The 23,845-nt window shown below is 40.1% G+C and overlaps 1 long non-coding RNA gene and 1 other non-coding gene across 2 annotated transcripts; both read right to left on the bottom strand.

Moving 5' to 3' along the window:
* Positions 1–9,663: 9,663 nt before the first annotated feature.
* LOC115944464 (uncharacterized) lies at positions 9,664–23,820 on the bottom strand. Its single transcript, XR_004079013.2, has 3 exons — positions 23,493–23,820; positions 15,663–15,714; positions 9,664–10,767 (listed from the first exon to the last, which is right to left on the bottom strand). It is a non-coding gene; the product is annotated as an uncharacterized LOC115944464 (long non-coding RNA).
* LOC115944467 (U6 spliceosomal RNA) lies at positions 14,354–14,460 on the bottom strand. The gene has a single exon (XR_004079015.1). It is a non-coding gene; the product is annotated as a U6 spliceosomal RNA (small nuclear RNA).
* Positions 23,821–23,845: the final 25 nt, after the last annotated feature.

Below are 23,845 nucleotides of genomic sequence, written 5' to 3'. Positions count from 1 at the left end.
AGAGGTTTTTATGGAGGTTTCATTAGGCAGGTATGATTGATGAAACCACTGGCCATTGGTGATTAACTCAATCTCCAGCCCCTCTCCCCTCTCTGGGGGTGTAGGGTAGGGCTAAACTTCTAACCCTCTAATCATGCCTTGGGCTTTCTAGTGACCAGCCCCCAGTCTGAAGCTATTTAGGGGCCCCCAGCCACTAGACATCTCATTAGCATTCAAAAGACATTCATGATTCTGGAGATTCCCAAGTGTCTTAGAAGTTTTTATGTTAGGAAACAGGGACTAAGATCAAACATTATAACAAAAGATGCTCCTATCACCCCATCACTCAGGAAATTACAAGGATTTTAGAGGCTCTGTACAAGGAATCAGAGATGAAGACCAAATATATATTTCTTATTATATCACAATATCACACTATACACTCCAACCATCATGCTTCTTGGTATTTATCCAAAGGAGTCGAGAACTTATGTCCACACAAAAACCTGCTCATGGAACAGCTTTATTCATAATTGTCAATCAAGATGTTCTTCAGTAGGCGAATGGATAGATAAGCTGTGGTACATGCAGACAGTGGAATAATAATCAGAGCTAAAAAGAAATGAATCCATGAAAAGACCTGGAGGAACCTTAAATGCATATTACTAAGTGAAAGAAGCCACTAACTGAAATGGCTACATATTGTTTGATTCTGACTATATGACATTCTGGAAAAGTGTATAAACTATGGAGGCAGCAAAAAGATCAGTGGTTTCCAGGGATTAGGGGAGACAGAGGGATGAATAGGTGGAATACAGAGGATTTTTAGGGTAGTGAAACTACTCTGTATAATACTGCAGTGGTGAATACATGTCAATATATATTTGTCCAAACCCATAGGATGTGCAACACCAGGAGTGAGCCTTAATGTAAACTGTGGACTCTGGGTGATTATGATGTGTCCATGTAGGTTTATGAATTTAGCAAACATACCATTCTGGTAGGAGGATGTTGATAATGGGGGGAGGGTATATGGGAAGTCTCTGTAACTGTCTGCTTCATTTTTCTGTGAACCTAAAACTGCTCTTAAAAAAAAAAAACAAAAAAACAAAATCTAGCAACAAAATTAAAACAAAAGAAGACCTAGGGAAAGATCACAGAAAAGAGAAGTCAGAAAGTGTGAGAGAAACTGGGAGAGAAATAAGGAAAGAGGTGTTTACAGCATCCCATGCCAAAAAGGGGATTGAGAATTTCTCCTGCAGTTAGCAATTATGAAGGCATTGACCACTTGGACAATAGAGAAAGCAAGCCTCTGAAAAACTTGTAGAAAAAACTTAAGAGACTTGTGTTCTATACTTAATAAGGTATAAAACTAGTGCATAAGATAAAAACAAACAATGAAATGCTTACAAACGTCAGGAGCCAGATGATGAAAGGAATAGCAATAGTTAATATTGCTTCATCGATGAGTGGTTGGGAGTTGCTTTCATTATTGTTCTGCTTGTAAGAATCCTTGCCCCAGGGAGCATGGGGCAGCTTGTAGGGAGGAATGAAGAGGAAATACAGGGAGTCCCTCAAACTCGCTTTTACTCTCTGTGATCATATTTGGGCTCCCCCTCTCCCCAGGTGTCATAATCACTCTGACACTATAAACAGTTTTGTCAGGTTAACATAAATGGGGACTTGGTGCTTTTGGACATCGTACCATTTTTTATTCTTTCCACCCACTTTAATTCTGAATTCAAGGTAATGTTGAGGAGGGTGTCAAGGCACATTTACTAAAACAGGCAATAGAGAGAAGGGCTGGGTTTAAATTGAGGGACTTCTCACAACACCTCAGATCTGGTATTTCTGTGTTGGCTGGGTTATTTTTTTTCATGGGTGTGGAGAAGGTGCTGGAAAGTGTGTCTACACTCTGCAATTTGGAGAAAAGGAAAAAAAGTCATTTCCAGAACCACACAAATTCCCAAGTGTCTCTCCTATAATTTTAAACTATGGATAGAATTTAAGGTCTTTAACTAATGGGATCCTCATTACTTATCCCTCATTATTTTCTCCTCAGATCGTTTTCCGGAATAATCCTCATTTCAACATTTCATTCTGATATGCCCACAAGCACACTCATGGCTCATGTTCAAACCACATCCCTTTCAAGCCAAATAAACCTCTTCAGAGAAACCCACAGTGTCTCCAGCATGTAGCCTTCATTACTCTCCCAAAGTGACGTCTTTCTTCAGGTACATCATAGCAAAACTTTCTTCCAAGAAAAACAAACAAAAAAACCCTCACTAGACCCTGGTTCTAATTACTACAAGCTGGAATATCTTTCTTTCACATTTTTGCTCTCAAATGACTTAACATCACTAAGGTGGTTCGACGTGCCAACTAAGTGAACTTCACCAGCAATCAGTAAATTATTAATGCTTTCTTTCTTTTTTAAAAGCACATTTATTACCAACTCAATGGCTGGCTTCTTTATTTAGTGACAATTAGCAATTTCATAAGGAATTAGATAATATGAAAATGATTTTTTTGTACATGAAATTTCCTTCAGGGAGGAGCTAGCATCTAACAAACATTTGCTAGGGTCAATGAAGAATGGACAGGCACCAATTAGTCTATAAGCATGGAATCATGACAACCAAAACTTGGGGAGAACTTAGAGATAATTCACAACTCCATTCCTCTCTCCATTTCTCCCCTTTCTCATGTCACAGTTAAAGATGATAGATAATGACGGTGCCTGGGTGGCTCAGTGGGTTAAGCGTCTGACTTTGGCATGATTTCAGGGTCATGATCTCAGGGTCCTGGCATCGAGCCCCATAGTGACCTCCCCACTTAGCGGGGAGTCTACTTCCCCCACTCACTCTGCCCCTCCTCCTGCTTGTTCTCTCTCTCAAGTAAATAAGTAAATCTTTTTCTTTTTAAAGATTTTATTTAGTTATTTGAGAGAAAGAGAGAGAGAGAGCATGAGCAAGGTGAAGGGCAGAGGGAGGAGCAGGGTCTCCATGGAGCAGGGAACCCAATGCGGGACTCAATACCGGGACTCCGGGATCATGACCGGAGCCAAAGGCAGACGCTCAACCAACTGAGCCACCCAGGTGCCCTTAAATAAGTAAATCTTTAAAAAAATAAAATATGATAGATAATGAGACCCAAAGGGTGAAATGACCTACTCAAGATCACACGGCAAGATAAGAGGACAGCCAGGCCTGGAATGAACACTTGTGATCTTTTTTGATGCAGTCCCCAAAACAGCATGGAGCCCTCTGCATTGTCTGGGAACAGGTTTGCCTTTCTGTGTACAACTTGACCCAAGTTATCACCTGATTTCTCCCCTTGCCTGGGACGAGTACACTTCATATATGTCCTTAATTAAAGAGTGAGTGGAGAAGGTAAGAACTCTCCATTGAGTTGCAGGGAGTTCTGCCATCTAACTCAACATCTTGGATCTGGGGCAATACAACCCAGATGAGAGGATGCTGAAAGAATTTGGGCAAGATTCAGTGATTCTTCCATTTGCTCACTGCTCTCCAGAACACTCCTAAAGATAATGATAATGAATAAATGTTAATATTTATTAAGTACTACTTATGCCTGGCACTGTGCAAAGCACTTCATAGGTGTTATCTAATAAACAAATTTGTGAAGTGGTGCTGTTATTATTATCTTACAGATGAGAAGAAAGACTTAAAAAAATTAAGTCCCTGACTCAGGACTGGGCAACTAGGAAATCACTGAGCCAGATGTAAACCCAGGTTTTCGTACTTCCAAGACCTATGTTAACTGCTAATGTATCTGAAAAGATGGACTCCAATGGAATGCATTTCTCTCTTCCCCTAGGATGAAGAAAAAGACATCATGAATGTTGTCACTTGATTTCTGTCATGATAATGACATCTTCATTTGTTTGACTTCTTTTGAGATTTTGAAAGTCCTTTCATATGCATTTTCTCTTTGGATCTCTGTACAACCCAGTGCAGGAGCTAGGGAAAGGTAAAATGATGCATATTTTAACAGCCCCATCTATAACTGACAGATATCAGTCCGTACTTGAGAAACTCCAGTACAAGCCAATAGGAGAGTCTCATTTCTGTATGATTAATATTCAGGGTACTCTGGGTGACCGGCTGGGTATGAGACAGGCTAGACATATGGGAAGCATGCTATTGGGTGTGTGGCTGGCTGTGATAGGGTACTACCCTTCTCTGGTTCTCAAAGGAGACCTAGGGACTTAGCAACCTGCCCACATTCATGCAGGTAGTGACCCCAAACCATCTGTCGCCACAGGCCCTGCTATTCCCCATTCCCTTGCTTGGGTTTTCTCCCATGTCCTAACGACTCCTTAGTAGACATATCTCTCTAGCTTAGATCTCTCAGACTCCAGATCACTTTTCCCTGTTTTTAGAACATCTGTACATAGATGGGCCACCCACAGTCAATTTAAGTTGATTTTAAAATTTTAAAATTAAGTCTAAAATTGAGTCGATTTTATCACTTCTTCACCCTACCTCACTTTTTCTCCACTTTTTTTTTAACCTTCCTCCTTCTCTTTCAACATTTCTGTCTTCCATTACCTAATATGAAATATGAAATTAGAGACCAACCACTGTGCTAATGTTTGGGGACACAATGAAGCACACTAACAGACAGTGTCTCATCTCTGGAGTTGTAGGTTAGGGAGGTAGACCTCAATCAGGCAAAGCAAGCTTGCACACTAGGGTAGCTGTTAATAAGGCTTCGCCTGGTTGGGAGGTCAGGGAACACTTCTCTGAGGGAGTGACCCGGCCTAAAATCTGAAGGAGGTGGGAGAAGACAGGTAGAAAGAACAGTCTATGATGAGGAAACATCATGTGTGAGGGCCTTGTGACAAGTGCTGGAGAATGAGCGTTGGCAGGTGGGGCTGTAGCAGCAAGGTTGAGAGGGAGAATGATGGAGACAATGGAATGCCCACTGCTTAAATCCTTCAGTGGCTTCCAGGAGCTTTCAGATTAAAAGCAGATTGACCAACATGGCTTCCTTCCCTTTTTGTCATCATGCTCCCAGAGGGCTTTTGCATACCCTGCTCCCCCTTTGCACTTGGATCTTCATTCTTTTCTCCCCCCTTTCAGTGTTATCTAGCATTTATTAAACATTTTCCAAGTAGTAGGCACCGTGCTAAGCTCTTTTCATTTATTCTATTCTAACTCTCACGACAATCATGTTCAATAAGGAAAGCTATTATGTCTGTTTTACAGGTGAGGTCATTGGGACAGAGAGAATGAGCCACAGACCAGAATCACAACAGCCTGTGGGTGGTAGAGGGAGGTTTGGAATAGCACCTGGCTCACTCCAGACTCAATGTGCTTAACCATTTATGTGCACTATTTCCCATACACCCCCGTCCTCTGGTCAAAGCTTATTCATCCTTCTGTCTCTGCTAAACTGCAGTTTCCTTAGGAAACTTCCCTGCCTTTCCCAATTGGATCAAATCCTACTGTTGCAAGCTCGAATTACCCCCTTCCTCTCTAGCATCACGGCTGGGATTTTAAACTCAAGTGGTCACACTCAGTCACTAGTAATAGATTGGACCCCATGAAGGCAGAGTTCATCTGATTTTCATTTCTTTATTATAGCCTCTTTTCCTAACAAAGTGTCAGTTATTAAATGCTCAATAAATATTTGACTACTGGATGAATACACAGATCCCTATATCTTTGATGAGAATGTGATTGGACTGTAAGTTGTTTTTTTTTTTTTAACCCAATAACTTGGTCTCTTTAGGCTGCCGTAACAAAGGACCAGACACTAGGTGGCTTTAAACGAAAGAAGTCTATTTCTCACAGTCTGGAGGCCAGAAGTCTAAGATCCAGGTGCCAGCATGATCAGTTTTTAGCAAGGGTCCTCCTCTGGGTTGCAGATAGCCACCTTGTCATTGTATCCTCACATGGCAGAATGAGAACTGGCTGCTTTTCTGGCCTCTTTTTATGAGGGCACTAATCCCATTCAGGAGGGTTCCACGCTTATGATCTAATTCCCTCTCAAAGGCCCCACCTCCAAAATACCATCACATTGGGATTATGGTTTCAATATGTGAATTTTGAGGGGACACAAACTTTCGATCCATAGCACCTAACAATATCTTTGTAAAGTCAATAGCTTCAATATCTCTATACGCTAATCTCATTGCTAAGTACTGTATTTCCATTATATCCTTGATTGTATACCGGAGGAAGTAAGGGTAGGAGTGAGGTTCAAAAGATTGCCCCAGGACACCCAGTTGGTCAGTGGCCGAAGGACATGGTTCCAAGTCTGACACTGCCATGTTCCCTCCACTCTTGTAACCATCTTTCCAAGTCAATCAATCTGCTGCAGCATGGGTCCTTATGGTGACTTAGCATTTACTGTAGGGATATAATAATTATATTACAGATTCGTATTTTATATACTTTGAGGTTGTTTTGTTTTTTTAACATCAAAAATTGTGGTGCACATTCTTTTTTTTAAATTAACTTTTAATGTATTATTTGTTTCAGGGGTACAGGTCTGTTATTCATCAGTCTTACACAATTCACAGCACTCACCATAGCACGTACTGTGATGCACATTCTTATACATTTGTGCTCTTGTCTAATTATGTCCTCAAGGTAGTTGGTGGGTAAAAAATTGGCAAGCTTTTGATTCAAATCGGCAATAGCAGTACTGAGTTTTTAGTAGTACAGTCTCTTACCTGACTGTTTTCCAAAAGAGTATTTCTGCCATTGTGCCAACAAAGAAAAACATGACTTAAAAAATATTCTTTGCATTTTGGTTAATTTTTCTTGAATTACAGAAAGAAAAAGATAGTAGCCTAGTCCTCTTTGGGCCTAGTCCTCAAGGCACTCTTCTGAAGTATGGAATTTAGTATGTACTCCAACTGAGGCAGATAAATAGAAGTGCGTGTAGCAAAACAGGCTGTTTATTATTTATTTGATATTTATATCCCAAACATATTTTTCTTTAATAGATCTGTATAAACTTTTTAATGTTTTGCCTAATCAAATTCTTTTTTAAAAAAAGATTTTATTTATTTGAGAGAGAGAGAGATCACAGAGGGAGAGGGAGAAGCAGACTTGCTACTGAGCAGCTACCCAGATGCCCCATAATCATCAAATTTTTAATGCTGATGGAACTCTATACTTAAAAGAACTTTTCTTACCAGCATCTCAACTGCATTCTTTCATCTTTAAGATCCTTGGGAAGGTGTTGGAGAACACAAATGAACTTGATCTACCTTGCTCTGGCAAAAACTGGATGGGAGGGACAAGGGATAGAATTATGCCTTTTCACTCGCAAAGATTTAGGAATTCCACTGTGTTCTTGGATCTGTCTCCTTTAGGCCAGGTGGATAGTTTCAGTCTTTCCAGAATGCTCTTTTGGGCTCTGATGAAAAGTCAAATTAACATTTAGTTTCGACACTGATAATACTCTAAGCGACAACATTCTGTCCACCGCACAAGCCAAGACTTATTATTTTTTTTTTGAAAAGTCAAGAGAGGGCATATTTTCTCACATGATATCCTTTAAAACCCTGTCATCTCACTGAATTTTTAAGGTTTGCCTTGTGCCTTTTAGATGTAAATCCTCTTAGGAATTAGAACACTTTTCAGAAATATATTTTTTTCCTGGAAATGTAATATTATAAAGAAAGCCGGGCTGTTGATTCCCTGAAGTGTTAGGCATCATCCCAGGCACAGAAGTTCAAATGCTTGTCTGCTGGCTTGGAGCCAGTGAACACAATGACGGGGAACACTGGAGGCTTTGAAAATGCCCCGTGGGGATGGATGCTGTTTAACAAGCAGGATGCCCGGGTTAGAGCCCCTGGGGCAAGTGGCCATCCTGGTTATTCCTTCCTAGGATAGCGACCAAACATCCTGGAGTCCTGAAAGTCAAAAGTGAGGATACACACGCCATTCCAGAAGCAACATTTCTTTTTTCCTAGATACACTCTTAGATAAGACACCTAACCCCTCTGGAACTTCAGTCCCTCATATGTAGAAGATGGGACTGAGGTATGTGATTGTAAAGGCACTTTCAACAATAAAACTGGACAACTTCATGTTTTAGTCTTTCAATTTAAAAATGAAGAATAAGCCAGTCTTCTAAAAACAATACCATATATTGCTGCTGGAAAGATGTCAATATGATAAGCGACCTCCACTCAACTACTACAGATTTTTTCTTTCTCTTCCTACCCCCAGCCACTACACATACGCACGGACACACGCACCAACACACGCCTCTCATTAACTATTTAAAATATCTTCAGGGGTGCCTGGGTGGCTCAGTCGTCAAGCGTCTGCCTTCGGCTCTGGTTGTGGTCCCAGGGTCCTGGGATCCAGCCCCGCATCTCCCTCTCCCGCTGTGTCTTTCTCTGTCAGATAAATTAAAAATAAATAAAATATATTTAAATTTATCCTAGTAAGTCAAGTGTTAGAATAGAAAGGGATATCAGGAGATAGAAGGGAGAGATGCCTTTTGCCTGGCATTTGAGTTGGGGTTTATAAGACACTCTGTGTCTTCTCTCCTCTGATCTTACTCTTACCTCTTTTCCAAGCTCCCTTCTTTCTGCATTTAAAAGCTCCGACATGTTAGCTGAGAGTCTTAACTAAGAAAAAGTGGCTGGTATTGAGCCAAATCTTCCACAGCGTTTTTCCATGAGGAGAGCTTTTGCTTTTCGCCTAACTTGACCACGGTCTTCGTCAATAGTGTAGAATTAAAGAGAACTTTGCTTTCTGCTGTCAAGGCTCTTCTGGAAACATCAAAAAATAAAGTCTCAGCTGCTGGTACTTGGGCCAATTCTAACAGGTCCAGGTTTTTTTTTCTCATCTCCTGCTGGTTGGGGAAAAAGTGATGGGAATAACAATGGAAGCTTTGTTTTAACCTCAAAAGTCTCAGTTAAGTAAAACTCATGTCTTATGTAAAAAAATCCTTATTTAAAAAAAAAAACCCTGAAAGATTAGGGTGAACTGTCATCTATCTATAATTCATATTAAAATGCTTCAGAAAAAATATAGAAGCACTTAAATGCGGCAGATTGTTAATGTAGGTGGTGGGTCCATGGTGTTTGTCATGCTAGGTCTTCTTTTCTGTATGGCTAAGAATTTTCATTTATTTCACACACATTTCAAAATTTCATTCTTATCCTCTCAAAAATTAATTAAAAAATTAACTCTATTTTTATAAATAAGGAACCAAAGTGTATTGAATTAATTCAGTATCCTCTCCCGCATGCTGACTTGCTAGTTCTTCGAAATGGTAAAGTAGATAAAACCTCTTTGCCTTATTACCTGCTCCACCCACTTACTTGATCCAAGAGAAATGATCACTGACAAAACAAGCTTAATTTTATGGAGGCCCTGACTGGAAGTTGGAAGGCTAATTCATTGGGGAGAAAAAGAGAAACTTCTCTTTATTTATCTTGTTCTCTCCAACTAATTGGAACACACCTGCTTTTTGGGAGAGAAACAGCGGGGGGTGGGGGTGAGGAGGCGGGGCAGCAAGATGAGGCCTCATGGGGATTTCTCACTTGCTTAGAAGAAAATGAAATTACCGTTTCTCAAACAAAAGACACCCAGTTGTACATTTAAAAAATAATATTGATGACCAAAGAAACTTGGTGTATGAGTCAGAATTTGAGAGGAAGTTGTGGGTTACTTAAAAACTGGTTTTAGGGCCTATGCATCTTTTTTCCATTCACACATTATCTTAATGTTTCCCAGTTGAGTAGAGGATTGTCCTGTAAACCAATGCTTCTCAGGCTAACGGGCATCTGAATTAACAGAGGATCGTGTTAAAACGCAGATGCTGATGGAGTAGGTCTGAGGTGGGGCTGAGAGTCTGCATTGCTAACCAACTACCCAGTGGTGGTGATGCTGCTGATCCGTGGACCACTCCGAATTAGCACAGCAATAATCGAATGTTTTTTGAATTCATTTCTGCTACTGAAATAACAGGTGGCAGGAGGAAGTTAGTTCATCTGACTTTCTCTTACCATATGAAATTTGAATACTAGAATAAGGCCATCAGTTGTCAGTGGGTGCAATATTGCCCCCAAGGCGGAGGAAATTATTTTGTTGGAGGTAAAAAAGCTTAAACAGATATATAGTACACTTGACCCTTGAACGGCAGGGGTTTGAAGTGCGCAAGTCCACTTATACGTGGATTTTTTTGATAAATACAGTACTGTAAATGTATTCTCTCTTCCTTATGGTTTTCCTAATGACGTTTTCTTTTCTCTAGCTTACCTCATTGTAAGAATACAATATATAATACATGTAACATATAAACTATGTGTTAATATACTGTTCATGTTATCCATAAGGCTTCTGGTCAAAAGCAGGCTATTAGGAGTTAAGTTTTGGGGGGAATCAAAAGTTACGTGCAGATTTTCGACTGTGTGGGGGGTTGGTGTTCCTAACCCCCACATTGTTCAAGGGTCAACTGTATATCAGTGACATTAAAATATCATGGTTGGGGGGTGTCTGGCTGGCTCAGTTGATAGAGCATGCCACTCTTTTTTTTTTTTTTAAGATTTTATTTATTTTTTGACAGACAGCGAGAGAGGGAACACAAGCAGGGGGAGTGGGAGAGGGAGAAGCAGGCTTCCCGCGGAGCAGGGAGCCCGATGCGGGGCTCGATCCTGGGACTCCAGGATCACGACCTGAGCCGAAGGCAGACGCTTAACCAACTGAGCCACCCAGGCATCCTTGTGATGGAAATTTTTTATTGTAGAAGATGCTGGGTTGAATTTTCCAGCTTGTCGAGCATCTAAATATTGTGGATTGCAAAGGAAAGGGATGAGAATAAATATAGAATGATTATCAGAGATGACTTATACCAACAGGAAAATTAACCTGAGTTGAATAAAAAACAATCTGATTACAAATAAGTGAGAGATTTACAAACTGGAATTGTAAATACACTCCCTTTTCCTGATGTTTTAAATGTTCACTACCTTCTAAATGCATTTCTTTATACTCTTATTTATGTGTAATTATTTTTCTAAGAATGAGGTAATGAGTCCCCTTAGCTCACACTTGATGCAGAGAATATTCTAATTAAAAACACATAATTCCATTTAACTATGGATATGTGCTAAACTACCTCCCATATCCAAATGGCTATGTGGCCAACCCACGGTGTAGCAGAGAGATCTAGTGCCTTCTGCTAGGTTAGGGAGCCCAGTGAAGGCACCTGTTGTCATCTCCATGTGAAATAAAATGAGAAATCATCCAGATCTGGGCCAGAACAAGTCCCACCCATGAGGGTCACAGTGTGAAGGTTACTCCCGATAACAAAAACCGACCTCCTTGAGCGTACCCATTAATGAGCTGAATGCCAATGCTTTAATTGTCCCCAAGTGCTACACGGTATTATAATTACTCCAATTTTTAATGATTAATTAGAAACGTGAGGTGCAAATAAGCTAATACAAGTCAAGGGTTAAGAAGTGGAGAGCAGGGATTTGAACAAAGGCAGCTTAGCTCTGGAGCTGTGCTCTCACTGGCGGTTCATGCTGGTTGTATGCAACTAATTTGGGGGTGGTTTTAGGTGATCAGGACTCAACTGGCCTCCTCTAGGGCATGTCAAGGTTGACGGTAAGAGGCAGGAAAGTGTGATGCCCAAGGGACTGGGAATAAGGTATCCTGTCAAAAGGCCAACCAGACTAGTTGGGAATTTTTAAAAAACGGCTTTACTGGGGCGGCTGGGTGGCTCAGATGGTTAAGCCTCTGCCTTCGGCTCAGGTCATGATCCCAGGGTCCTGGGATCGAGCCCCACATCGGGCTCTCTGCTCCACGGGAGGCCTGCTTCTCCCTTTCCCACTCCCCCTGCTTGTGTTCCCTCTCTCGCTGTGTCTCTCTCTGACAAATAAATAAATAGAATCTTAAAAAAAAAGATATTAGTCAAATGCTATACAATTCACCCATTTAAAGCATAAATTCAGTGTTGTTTAGTATATTTACGGGGATGTGAAACCATCACCACATCTTTTTTTTTTAAAGATTTATTTATTTATTTTAGAGAGAACGAGCAAGTGGGGGGGAGGGACAGAGGCAGAGAGAGAATCCCAACCAGATTCCAAGGCACAGGGCTCTATCCCAGGACCCTGAGATCATGACCTGAGCCAAAATCAAGATTTGGCCACTTAACCAACTGAGCCACCCAGGCACCCCAACCATCACCATATCTAATTTTAGAACATTTTAGTCTCTCCTAAAAGAAACTTAGTATCCGTTAGCATTCACCCCCAACTCTCAACCCCCTTTCCCCAGTCCTAATTAACCACTAACCTACTTTCAGTCTCTATATAGTTTCCTATTCTGAACACTTAATATAAATTGAACCATACGCTATGTGATCTTTCGTGATGGGCTTCTTTCATTTAGCATAATGTTTTCTGGACTCATCCGTTGTGGTAGCATGTATCAGTACTTTATTCCTTTTCACTGGTGAATAATATTCTGTTGTATGGATTCACTACATTTTGTTTTTCATCCATTAGTTGATGGACATTTGGGTCGTTTCCACCTTTTGGCTATTATGACTGATGTTGCTATGAATATTCAGGTACGATTTTTGGTGTGGATGTATGTTTTCATTTCTCTTGGTGTATGCCTGAGAGTTGAATTGCTAGGTTACATGATAACTGTACGCTCAACATTTTGAGGAACTGCCAGACTGTTTTCCAAAGCAGCCGTACCGCTTGACATTCCCACCAGCAATGTGTAGGTTATGGTGTCTCCATACCCTCCTCAGCTCTTGTCAAAACTGCCTTTTTAATTAAAGCCAACCTAATGGGTGTGAAGTAGTATCTCATTTGGTTTAGACGTGCATTTCGCTGATGGTTAATGATGTTGAGCATCTTCTCCTTGCTTTTCATGCCTGCTGGTTATTTTGTGTATCTTCTTTGATAAATGTCTATTCAAATGTTTTGCCCACTTTTAATTTAGATTAGTTGCCCCATTTTTGTTATTGGGTTGTGTTTTTTTAATATATTCTGGATACAAATTTCTTGTCAGGTATGTGATTTACAAATTTCTTTTTCCCATTCTGTGGAAATCTGTTCACTTTCTTGATGATTTGTGCACAAAGTATGATGTAGTACAATTTATTTTTTCTTTTTTTACTTATGCTTTTTTTTTTTTTTACATCTAAGAAACCACTGCTTTAACTCAAGGTCAAAATGATTTAGTCCTGTTTTCTTCTAAGAGTTTTCTAGTTTTAGCTCTTTCATTTAGATTTGTAATTCACTTTGAATTAACTTTTTGTATATGTTGTGAGGTAGTCATATAACTTTTGTGTATGTTGTCTGGTATGGGAGATATATCTTGGTAAATAAATTCCATTCTCTGCATGTGGATATCCGGTTGTCCCAGCACCATTTATTGAAAATATTATTCTCGGGCGCCTGGGTGGCTCAGTTGGTTAAGCGACTGCCTTCAGCTCAGGTCACGATCCTGGAGTCCCGGGATCGAGTCCCGCATCGGGCTCCCTGCTAGGCGGGGAGTCTGCTTCTCCCTCTGACCCTCCCCCCTCTCATGTGCTCTTTCTCATTCTCTCTCTCAAATAAATAAATAAAATCAAAAAAAAAAAAAAGAAAATATTATTCTCTCCCTATTATGTCTTGATACATTTGTCAAAAATCAATTGTCCATAAATGTAAGGATTTATTTTTGGACTCTCAATTTTTCCACCATTCTCTATGTCCATCTGTAAGCCAGTGCCACATTGTCTTAATTACTGTAGCTTTGTAGTAAGTTTTGAAATCAGGAAGTATGAGTCTTCTAACTTTGTTCTTCTTTTTCAAGATTGTTTTGTTATTCTGGGTTCTTTGCAATTCTGTATGAATTTTACAATCATCTTGTCAATTTCTTCAAAAGCCAGCTGGGATTTTGATAGGGATTATACTGCATCTACAAATCAAGTTGGGGAGTATTACCATCCTGACAATATTAAGTCTTTTGGTCCACGAACATAGGATATCTTCCCATTTTTTAAGGTCTTTAATTACTTTCAGTGATGTTTTATAGTTTTCAGTGAACAAGTCTTGCACTTCTTTTACTCAGTTTATACCTAAGTGATTTATTCTTTTTGATGCTATTGTAAATGGGATGGGATTGTTTTCTTAATTTTATTTTCAGAATTTTCAGTGCTAGTCTATAGGAATAGAAACTGATTTTTTATATTGATCTTGTATCCTGCAACCTTCTTGTACTTTATTAGTTCCAATACTTTTTTAGTGGATTCCTTAGGATTTTCTATGTACAATATCATGTCATCTGCAAATATATTTTTGCTGCTTCTTTTTCAATCCAGATGCTTTTCTTTCTCCCTTCCTTCCTTCCTTTTTTTGAGGTGGGGGGAATGCTTCATGAATTTGTGTGTCATCCTTATTCAGGGGCCATGCTAATCTTCTCTGTGTTGTTCCAATTTTAGTATATGTGCTGCTGAAGTGAGCACTTTTATTTCTTTTTCTTGCCTAATTGTCTTGGATATGACTTCCAGTATGATGTTAAACAGAAGTGAAAGAGTGAACATTCTTTTCTTTCTTGTTCCTGATTTAAGAGAAAGTATTCAGTCTTTCACCATCGTGTATGATGTTAGATGTGGATGGTTGAGCAAGTTCACTTCTATTCCTGGTTTGTTGAGTGTTTTGATCAAGAAAGGATGTTGGATTTTATCAAGAAAGGATGCCTTTTCTGCATCTGTTGAGATTATTATGTGTTTTTTTTGTCATTTATTATATATAGTGTATTACATTGATTGATATTCATATATTACACCACCCTTGAATTTCTGGGATAAATCCCATTTGGTCCTGGTATGTAATCTTTTTATATGTTGTTGGATTCAGTTTGCTAGTATTTTGTTGAAGATTGTTTGCATCTATATTCATATGGGATTTTGGTCTGTGGTTTTATTTTTCCTTGTGATATATTTTTCTGGTTTTGGTATCAGAATAATTCTGGCCTCATAAAATGAACTAAAAAGTGTTCCTGCCTCTCCTATATTTTGGAAGAGTTTGCAAAGAATTAGTATTAATTTTCCTTCAAATATTTGGTAGACTTCACCAGTAAAGTTATCTGAACTTGGTCTTTTATTTGTAGGAAATTTTTTAAATTACTAATTTTATCTCTTTACTTGTTATAGGCCTATTCAGATTTTTGATTTTTTTCTTGAGTCAGTTTTGGTAGTTTGTGTCTTTCTAGGAATTGGTCCATTTCATCTAAGTTACCTGATTTGTTGGCATATAGTTGTTCATAACTTTCCTTATAATCTATTTTATTACTATAAGGTTGGTAGTAATGTTCCCTCTTTTATTCCTGATTTTAGTAATTTGTGTTTTCTCTCTTTTTTCTTGGTCAGTTTAGCTAACCAAGAAAAAATTTATATTTTCAAATAACTGACTTTTGGTTCATTGACTTTCTCTATTGTTTTTCTGTTCTCTATTTCACTGATCTCTGCTCTAATCTTTATTATTTCCTACCTTTTGCTAGCTTTGGTCTTCTTATTCTAGTTCCTTATGGTATAATGTTAGCTATTGCTTTGAAAATCTTTTTTAATTAAGGCATTTATAGATATACATTTAGGAAGGAATATAGACTTCTTTTTTTTTTTTTTTTTTTGCACAAATAAGATCTAATAGTTTGATAAAAACTTACCAGTGAGATTTAATTATAATTTTACTTGGATGCCTTTGCTTGCCTTCTGCTTCTGTGGCAAGAAAACAACCAAAACACACAAGTTAAATACAGAAACTCTAGGGAGCTTTTGTTTTAGTAATGAAAATTATTCAGAGTCCCTATGATTTTTAATTTTGAAGGGTAATTTATTTGATGACAATTGTGAACCATTCTCAAACCTGTCACATGTAGTAAGTCTGCAGTCTGAGAAATTGTTACTGGCATTTGCAAGCATTGCAGAAATTTAATAAACTGTCGCCAAACCATTTGCTTGTTTGAATGCCAAGGTTTCCTTCCCCACATCACATGCAGCGTCCTGCTGCCAACAGTTATCAAAATACTCCCACAGTTGCCACAGAGAGAACTGTTCAGGGAGTTTCTGTTTCTTTATTCTTGTTGTTCCTATATTTCATTGCCTTTGCCACTTCTTGGGGATTTATTGAATAACCTGAACAGTATATGGAGCAGTTGAGTCTTAAAGAATGGATTGAGAAACTAAGAATATCTGAGATCCAGGTATAGAAATATAGAGATATATAGTGCAGCGAGATTGGGAAGGATGACTCATGCTTTACTCTCTATGTGTTTGCAGTTTTATAGAGAGACTATGTTGTTTGTGTAACGTAAAACAGCAATAAAAAATGTAAAACCATTTGAAATGGAATCTAGAGGAAAACACGAAGTCAAGTCTGGAGAGATCAACTCATTGCTATTGAAGATATACAGTAAGGTGGTATATGCTTTTATAATAGGATTGAGAGATATAATCCAGCCCTTTGAAATAAAGATTGTCAAGAAATTACTGGCTCTGAGTTTGCATTTTCTGTGATGACGCCAACAGATAAATGCCAGGTCAAGTTAAAAAGGCTCTTGTATATGAAATGGGGAAAGTGGAAGGTTAGAGGGTGTGACCTTGGACCTCATTCACCAAGTCAAAGATGTATGAAAGTGTGGCCTTTTACCACTATGATAATATTTGCAACTGTCATCTGGAATAAACCTATCTCTGCTTTGTCTTGTTTAATGGCTTTGATGGACACTTTGGCAGCACCTATCAAAATTTCAAACGCATATACCCTTGACCAAGCAATTCTGTTGCTAGGAACCTCTTCTGAAGAAATACACCAGTGTACAGATTTTAGATAGACAGATGCTCATTGCAGCAAAATATTTCAAATATCCTAAGTGTACATGAAAGAGAGTATGGTTAAGTAAATTATGGTCCAGCTGTCCCCAAGTCACAGGGCTAAGAAGTAGACATCTGGGATCTAACAGAGGCTTTCACTTCCTCCCAATACCACATTTCATAAGTTAGTCAGTGGGTGTGGGTTGCTTTTGGGTGTTCAGGATCCAGCTTGTGTGTTTTCCCAGAGCAGGTCAAGATTGGATGGTGGAGAGAGAAGGGAGGACGGGCCAGTGTCATAGTCAAGGAATAGTGAATTAGACAGGGAAAGTCAAGAGTTTAAAAGAACAATAAAAAGTGGGAAAAAAGAAGTTATGTATAATTAGGGAGAGGGATTCTGGAGGAAAGTATTTTGTTTCACCAAAAAAGCATCACCTTGGCCAATTTCATGAATTTTCACCCCACTCCCCATTTTCACTCACCATGAACCCTCATCCTAAAAGACTGTAAGTGAACTTGAGGGTACTCTTAAAGGTTTTCTCAGTCTCAAATAGGAGGGAGGACTGAAGGAGGAGCTTACTTCTGGAGAATATATCTGTCCCTTCTCATCAAAGAAAATCCGCATTAACATGTGTTTGAGGGATTAGTACATCTTTGAAATCCTAAGCAAATGGGAAGAGAATTCTTGCAGCGTTCACAGAACTATGAAATGAAGGGTTTGGTGTGGCTGCAGCAGGGTGGGATGATTCAGAGCATTTTAAGGAGTGCATGCCAATTTCAGGAGTCCTGGCATTTTCCACATGCCCTGGTGTTTCCAGTAATCCCAGATGCTACACTAGCATTCTGTACGACCTTGAGCCAAATACTAGTCTTTCTGTGAGTCATCTTCTCTCTCTAGTAAATGAGGTGGCTGGAATAAATGATCCATACTCTCCCTTCAACTTGTGATTTAATTTATAGTTTTCAAGGCTTACTGAATCATTAGTGTTTTAAATAAACATTACTTGGTCTTTATTAATGAAGCTTAGAAACAAAAATTTTACTTTCCTAACACAATTCTTACACATGCACACATGTGCAAACACACACACACGCATTACATTTGTAAAATGAGATGGAAAATATTACCTAAGAAGAAACTCTATACTTTGGTGATCTGTATGCTTGGTTCTCTCTTCTTTACTAATAAGAAAGAACTGATAATATTTTCTTGTGGTGAAAGGAAGAATGGAATAGTTTAAAGGAGGAATGCTAGCAGGAGTGGACTCTATGTATATTAAAATTTTTTTTTTTTATTTTTAAGTAATCTCTACACCCAGCAATCTCTACACCCAGCTTGAATTTGCAACCCCGAGATCAAGAGTTGCATGCTCCACTGACTGAGCCAGCCAGGTGCTCCTATATGTACATTTTTTTAATCTTTATTTTTTTAAAAGATTTATTTATTAGAGAGAGAGCACTCATGAACATGAGTGGGGGAGGGGCAGAGGGAAAAGAAGAAGCAGACTTCCTTGCTGTGCAGGGAGCCTGATGCGGGGCTTGATCCCAGGACCCTGAGATCATGACCTGAGCCAAAAGCAGATGCTTAACTGACTGAGCCACCTTGGTGCCCCATCTATATGTACATTTTTATATTCAATTGCATTTCATTTCTCTAGAAGCCCACGGAAACACACACACACACACCCACACACAGACACACTCCACTGCTACCTTAGCCCGTTAAGGAGTTAGTAAGGATTGATGTTGAAGTGAAGGTACCATTTTGCCCCATGGTATCACACTAATAGAAAAGGCTTGGATTGCACCTGCTTTTTCCTCTGTTCTTATAATCTTAGGAGTTGTGTGTTTGTCTGTACCTTTCAAGCCAGGTGGAAGTGGAGGGTATGGAGATCATTGATAGAAATGTGTGTGTGTGTGTGTTTATTACATAGTAAATGTAAAATGCATAGCAAGTGCTTCTTTAATTATTTGATTTCTTTTTTTTAAAGATTTTATTTATTTATTTGAGAGAGAGAATGAGAGACAGAGAGCATGAGAGGGAGGAGGGTCAGAGGGAGAAGCAGACTCCCCGCTGAGCAGGGAGCCCGATGCGGGACTCGATCCCGGGACTCCAGAATCATGACCCGAGCCGAAGGCAGTCGCTTAACCGACTGAGCCACCCAGGCGCCCTAATTATTTGATTTCTTAAAGATGGCTTATTTCAAATGCTTCATAGACCTCCACCTATGAGGGTGGGGGGGTCATGACCAAGAGCCCCTGCTTTTGAACTCTGAAATCCACCCTGTTTGCTCTGAGGGCACACCTCCCACCCACTGTTCCCAGCCGGAGACTGAGTCTGGCAGGCTGGGAATATCTGGGATCTTTCTAGTTCTGGACTTGGGCTCAAGGACTGTGCCCCCTCCTTTCGTGGTGTTGACCAGCTTCCCTAGCCTGCTCTGGCAGTCAGGAATGCCTCCAGGCTCTCTTCCTCCTCTACTTCATGTGGAGCCAGCCTTCTCCTCTTCTCTCACTGGAAGAAAATTCTTGCATATTTAATTCTGTTTTGGCATCTGCTCCTCAGGAGTACCAGACTAACACATTCAAGCTGATGAAAAGCACAGTTTTGCAAGGCAAAGAACTATGTGTTTCGTATGCTGCATTTGGAAACATAAAGGAGGAGGACAGGGAGTTTATCTATTTGGGTTAGCTGATAGAGGCACCCGGAACTCTCAAGAATGCACAAGAAATTAATAACAGTGGTATCCCGTGTGAGGTTTTGGGAAGAATGAATGGGGACCAAGAGCTGGGAGCAAAACTTTTCAAAGTATGCCCTATAATATATATTTCCTTGATTTTCCAAGCAAGTAAATGTATAATAATTTGAAAATGTAAAATCAAATATTTGGATTAAAAAAACCCCAAACAATGAATTGGAGAGAAAAACAAAGGATACGCTTTGGAGATGGATCTGAGTTTGAGTCCCCACTCAGCTGGTGATCATGGAAGAATAACGGATCTTGGGAGGGTCACCAGGCTATTGGATTCTAGATGTTAGTGAGTTGCTTTTCTCCTTGAATTCTATAACCTCATTTACTGGCTCCCAAGAAGGCATACGCTGCCCGCCCGGTTGCCACTGGGCTTGGCCACTGGACTTGCTAGGGCTAGGGGACAGTGAGGCCACGAGCTGGTGAGTCTGAGAAGCTTTCAAGAACCAGTGCACTGAGCAGAACTTGCTCTCCCTTCCTTCTGCGAGGGAACCACAAGTCTCAAGCTGGTGGGGGTGGGGGTGGGCGCGGCAGGAGGGGAAAAGGGTAGGGGGGCGGGCAGAGGGCTGCTTTCGACAGCTTGGATTCTGGAATAAAGTTGCTGAGCCACAACTGTCCTGTAGCTGCCATCCCCTGATGTGCCATGTGAGCAAAACAACTTCTGTGGTTGAAAACCACTGTGGTTATTCCCTCAATTTTTTATTTTGAAAATTTTCAGAATAATATTGAAAGGGTAGTACCATTGACACCTTGCTTAGCTTCCCTGGTTGTTAACATTTTGCCACAATTTGCTAAATTTGTCTTGCTCCCACTCTAGATATAAAGCCCTTGATTTTTACTGAGCCATTAGAATTATAGGCATGATGATGCTGTACCCCTAAATCTTTCCACATTGTATCCTAAGAACATGGACTTTCTCCTGCATGACCATAATTCTGTCATCAGGTCCAAGAAACACAGCAGTGTTACAATGCTATTATTTACCATACAGTTCATATTCAAGTTTGTCATAATAATATCCTTGGAATTTTTTTTTTCTTTCTGATCCAAAACCCAAGTGAGGATCATACATGGCTACTTGTCATCTCTCTCTTTCGTCTCCTTTAATTTAGAACAGTTCCTGAACTGTTTTGGTTCCTCTTTCATGAAACTGAAGTTTTTGAAGCGCTTAGGCCAGTTGTTTTGTGGAATTTCCTGGATATATCTGATTTCTCTTCCTCATGATTCTTTCGATTTAGGTTAAACAGTTATGGTAGGAATACTACACATGTCACACTGTTTATATCACAACCAGGAGACACAAATAATGTCAGATTGTCCCACTTGAGGTGATGATAAATTTTGACCACTTTGTTAAAGTAGTGTCCACCAGATTTCTCCAATGACGTTTCCTTTATCCCTCTGTGGAGATAATCTGTGGGGTGATACTTAGATCCTTGGGGAATATCCTGATTCCCAACAAATTTTCCCCACTGCTTTTAGCATCCATAGGTGATCCCCTTCTGAATCAATTATTGCATGGGTAGTTGCAGAGTGGTGATTTTTTCCCCATTCCATTATTCTATTATGTGGATTTTGTAAGAAAACTTCCTTTCTGCTCCCATTTATTTTTGAGTATCACTATGGACTCATGGACTTTTTTTTTTTTTTAACATATATAATGTTATAATCCTTCATCATTATCCTTTTTGTTGTTTAAACTGTCCTGAATTTGTACAATGGGAGGTCTTGTCAAGCTGGATCCTGCATCCTTTTAACATGCTTCTGCCTGTCTTTTGAGAATTTTCTTGTTTTCTGGCACAGTAAGATGTTCTAGGCTGACCTTTGATATTTACTGCCACTTACCTGACGATTCTTTTTGTTTGGGAGAGAGACTCAAGAGAGTGAGACTAAGATTTGGGGAGAAAGCTGATAAAGGAGGCCAGAAAGGAGATTTAGCATAAGGAAATATTTTGAGGGAATTCTTGACCAAAGATCTACTTTGGGTAGGTCTCTCAGGTTCTCCAAACCTGAATTTCCTCATCTGGAAAATAAAGATTATTATGCCTATTGAATGAGTAGGTTTGCAAAAATTAATAAACCTGATTGATTGGCATATGTTCAACATTTGTTGGACATTACCATTACTAACATCCTTCCAACTAAGTTAATTTCTGTGATACTTTGGACTTCCAATTACTGCTCCCACTGTGATTGATTTATGATTAAACTTGCTTAAATTTATGTTCTGAGGCTTTGGTTCAATATTGCTCTAAAATGTTCTGAAGGCAACTAGATGGGGTTAAAATCTAAAAGACTGATGAACAAAGATCTTTTGAGGGAGTAAGTGTATGCAAATTTAAGGAGTATGCAAAACACACACACACATCCCACACAGATGTATATGTGTATTTCATGGTTTGAAATAGGATTTTAAATGAGAAATGGCCTAGAAAAACTTGACCGGCTTTAAGTCCAAGATCGGCTGCTTATTTAACGTTTTTCATTTTAAAAGTGAAGGAATGACACTCCCTGAGCAATTGTGAATATAAAATTCAGAACAAGGAGACACATGTATGGAGGCAGGGAGTCTTTTGTTTTTCTTCAAGTTTTATAATTGACACACAACACTGTTTAAGGTGTACAAGCACAAAGACCTGAAATACATGCACAAAGACTTGAAATACATGCATATTGCACAAGGATTACCACAGTAAATTAATATCTGTTGCTTCACAGAGATTATGATGAGAACTTTGAGGATTTATATTTTTAGCAACTTTCAAATATACCATATTGTTACTTATAGTCATCATGTTGGACATTACCTCTCCAGTACTGATTTATCTTAAAGCTGAAAGTCTACTTCCTGACCACATTTCACCCAATTCCCCAAGGGAAGGCCTGGGGCGGGGGGAACAATGCCTGGTATTTGTTCTCTAGCCAGTGCCGCCCCCTGGTGGCACTGTGTTCCCATTGCAAGTCGGAGCGGAGGGGGAAAGGCCACGGGCTTAATTTGTAAACTTAACGGCTCAAGTAAAGCCACAGCATTCGACAACTTTGAATAAAAATCATTATCCCACTTCACCTAGGTTATGCTTGCTTCGATAGAAATAACATGCTGTTCTGGCAAAGGAGTTAGACGCTGCGCTGGAACTTCCCTCAAAGGCAGTCAATCATTCAGCACATTCTATTGAGTGCCTACTGTGTGCAATGCACTGCTCTGGCCCCTTGGGATAAGAGACAAAAATTCCACCCCAGTGAGATAGGGAAACTGAAGGACTCCATAAAAATCTGCTTTCTGCTCCCTTTCCTGCTTCTGTTCTTGCTAGGACCTGCACCCCCACTTTACACATGCCTTATAATACAAATAGTGTGTGTCCTCTTTGTAAGGGATAAGGAGTGAATGATTTCTTTAGAATAGGTAACATTTATTCTATTCTATTCTATTCTATTCTATTCTATTCTATTCTATTCTATTCTATTCTATTCTATTCTGGTGAGAATGGCGAGGAAGCGATCATATGGTATTCCAGACCACCAGAGCTAGACATCTGGACACCAAGACCACCCTGGCTCAAAGGAATAAGGCCTGAGCCCTCATCTTTGTTCTAACTGGTTCCTGGATGCCTACGAGGACACCACGTCCTCGATAAAAACTCCCAGGGCCCAAGCAAGGACGAGGCTCTCTCTTTTCCTTTCTGTCTGTACCTGCGCTCTCTCTAGACCTTCAACAAACTTTGCTTTCCCCTCCTGCTGGCTCGTGTTTGATTTCCATCCTGCACACAGCCAGGGATCCTCTCAAGAGGCTGGTCCTGCGGTACCCGCTCTCTCTGGGTCCCTAGATCGGCCTGCCAGCAATTTAATTTCTAAAGAGCTCTATGGCTTATAGAGTTCCCTTCAGTGGCCCAATAAATGGAGAACCCTGGCACAGGCCCCTCCGCCCACCTAAGAACTCACCCTTGCAAAACGGAGAGTTAAGATGTCATCAGCGTGACCGGCGGGCTGACCACGAAAGCAAGAGTCAACGGAAGTCGTCTTTCCCGTTTTTCTCCCCAGAAATATTCTTTGCGGGAAGCAAGGGTTTCGCCCAGCTCTTTGGGCTCGAACCCACGGAGGCAAGCGGGTGATGGAGACTGCCGGACTGTGCGACTCCAAAGAGGAAGTGTGTTTCCCTGCGGAGCCCCCGGGGGTGGCGGACGGGTCACCCTCCGCGCCCCTGGAACGTACCCCAGCTCCGGACGCCGGACCTCCCACCACTAATCTTCATCGAGGCGCAAACGCGCCCCCTAGTGGCGGCGGGCGGCCCGAGC

The sequence above is a fragment of the Leptonychotes weddellii genome, chromosome 1 (genome assembly GCF_054177405.1).
Source record: "Leptonychotes weddellii isolate Sample4059 chromosome 1, ASM5417740v2, whole genome shotgun sequence".
In the NCBI taxonomy this organism is placed as follows: domain Eukaryota; kingdom Metazoa; phylum Chordata; class Mammalia; order Carnivora; family Phocidae; genus Leptonychotes; species Leptonychotes weddellii.
Note: the sequence above shows the minus strand (reverse complement) of the source record. Positions and strands in the feature narration are given on the sequence as shown.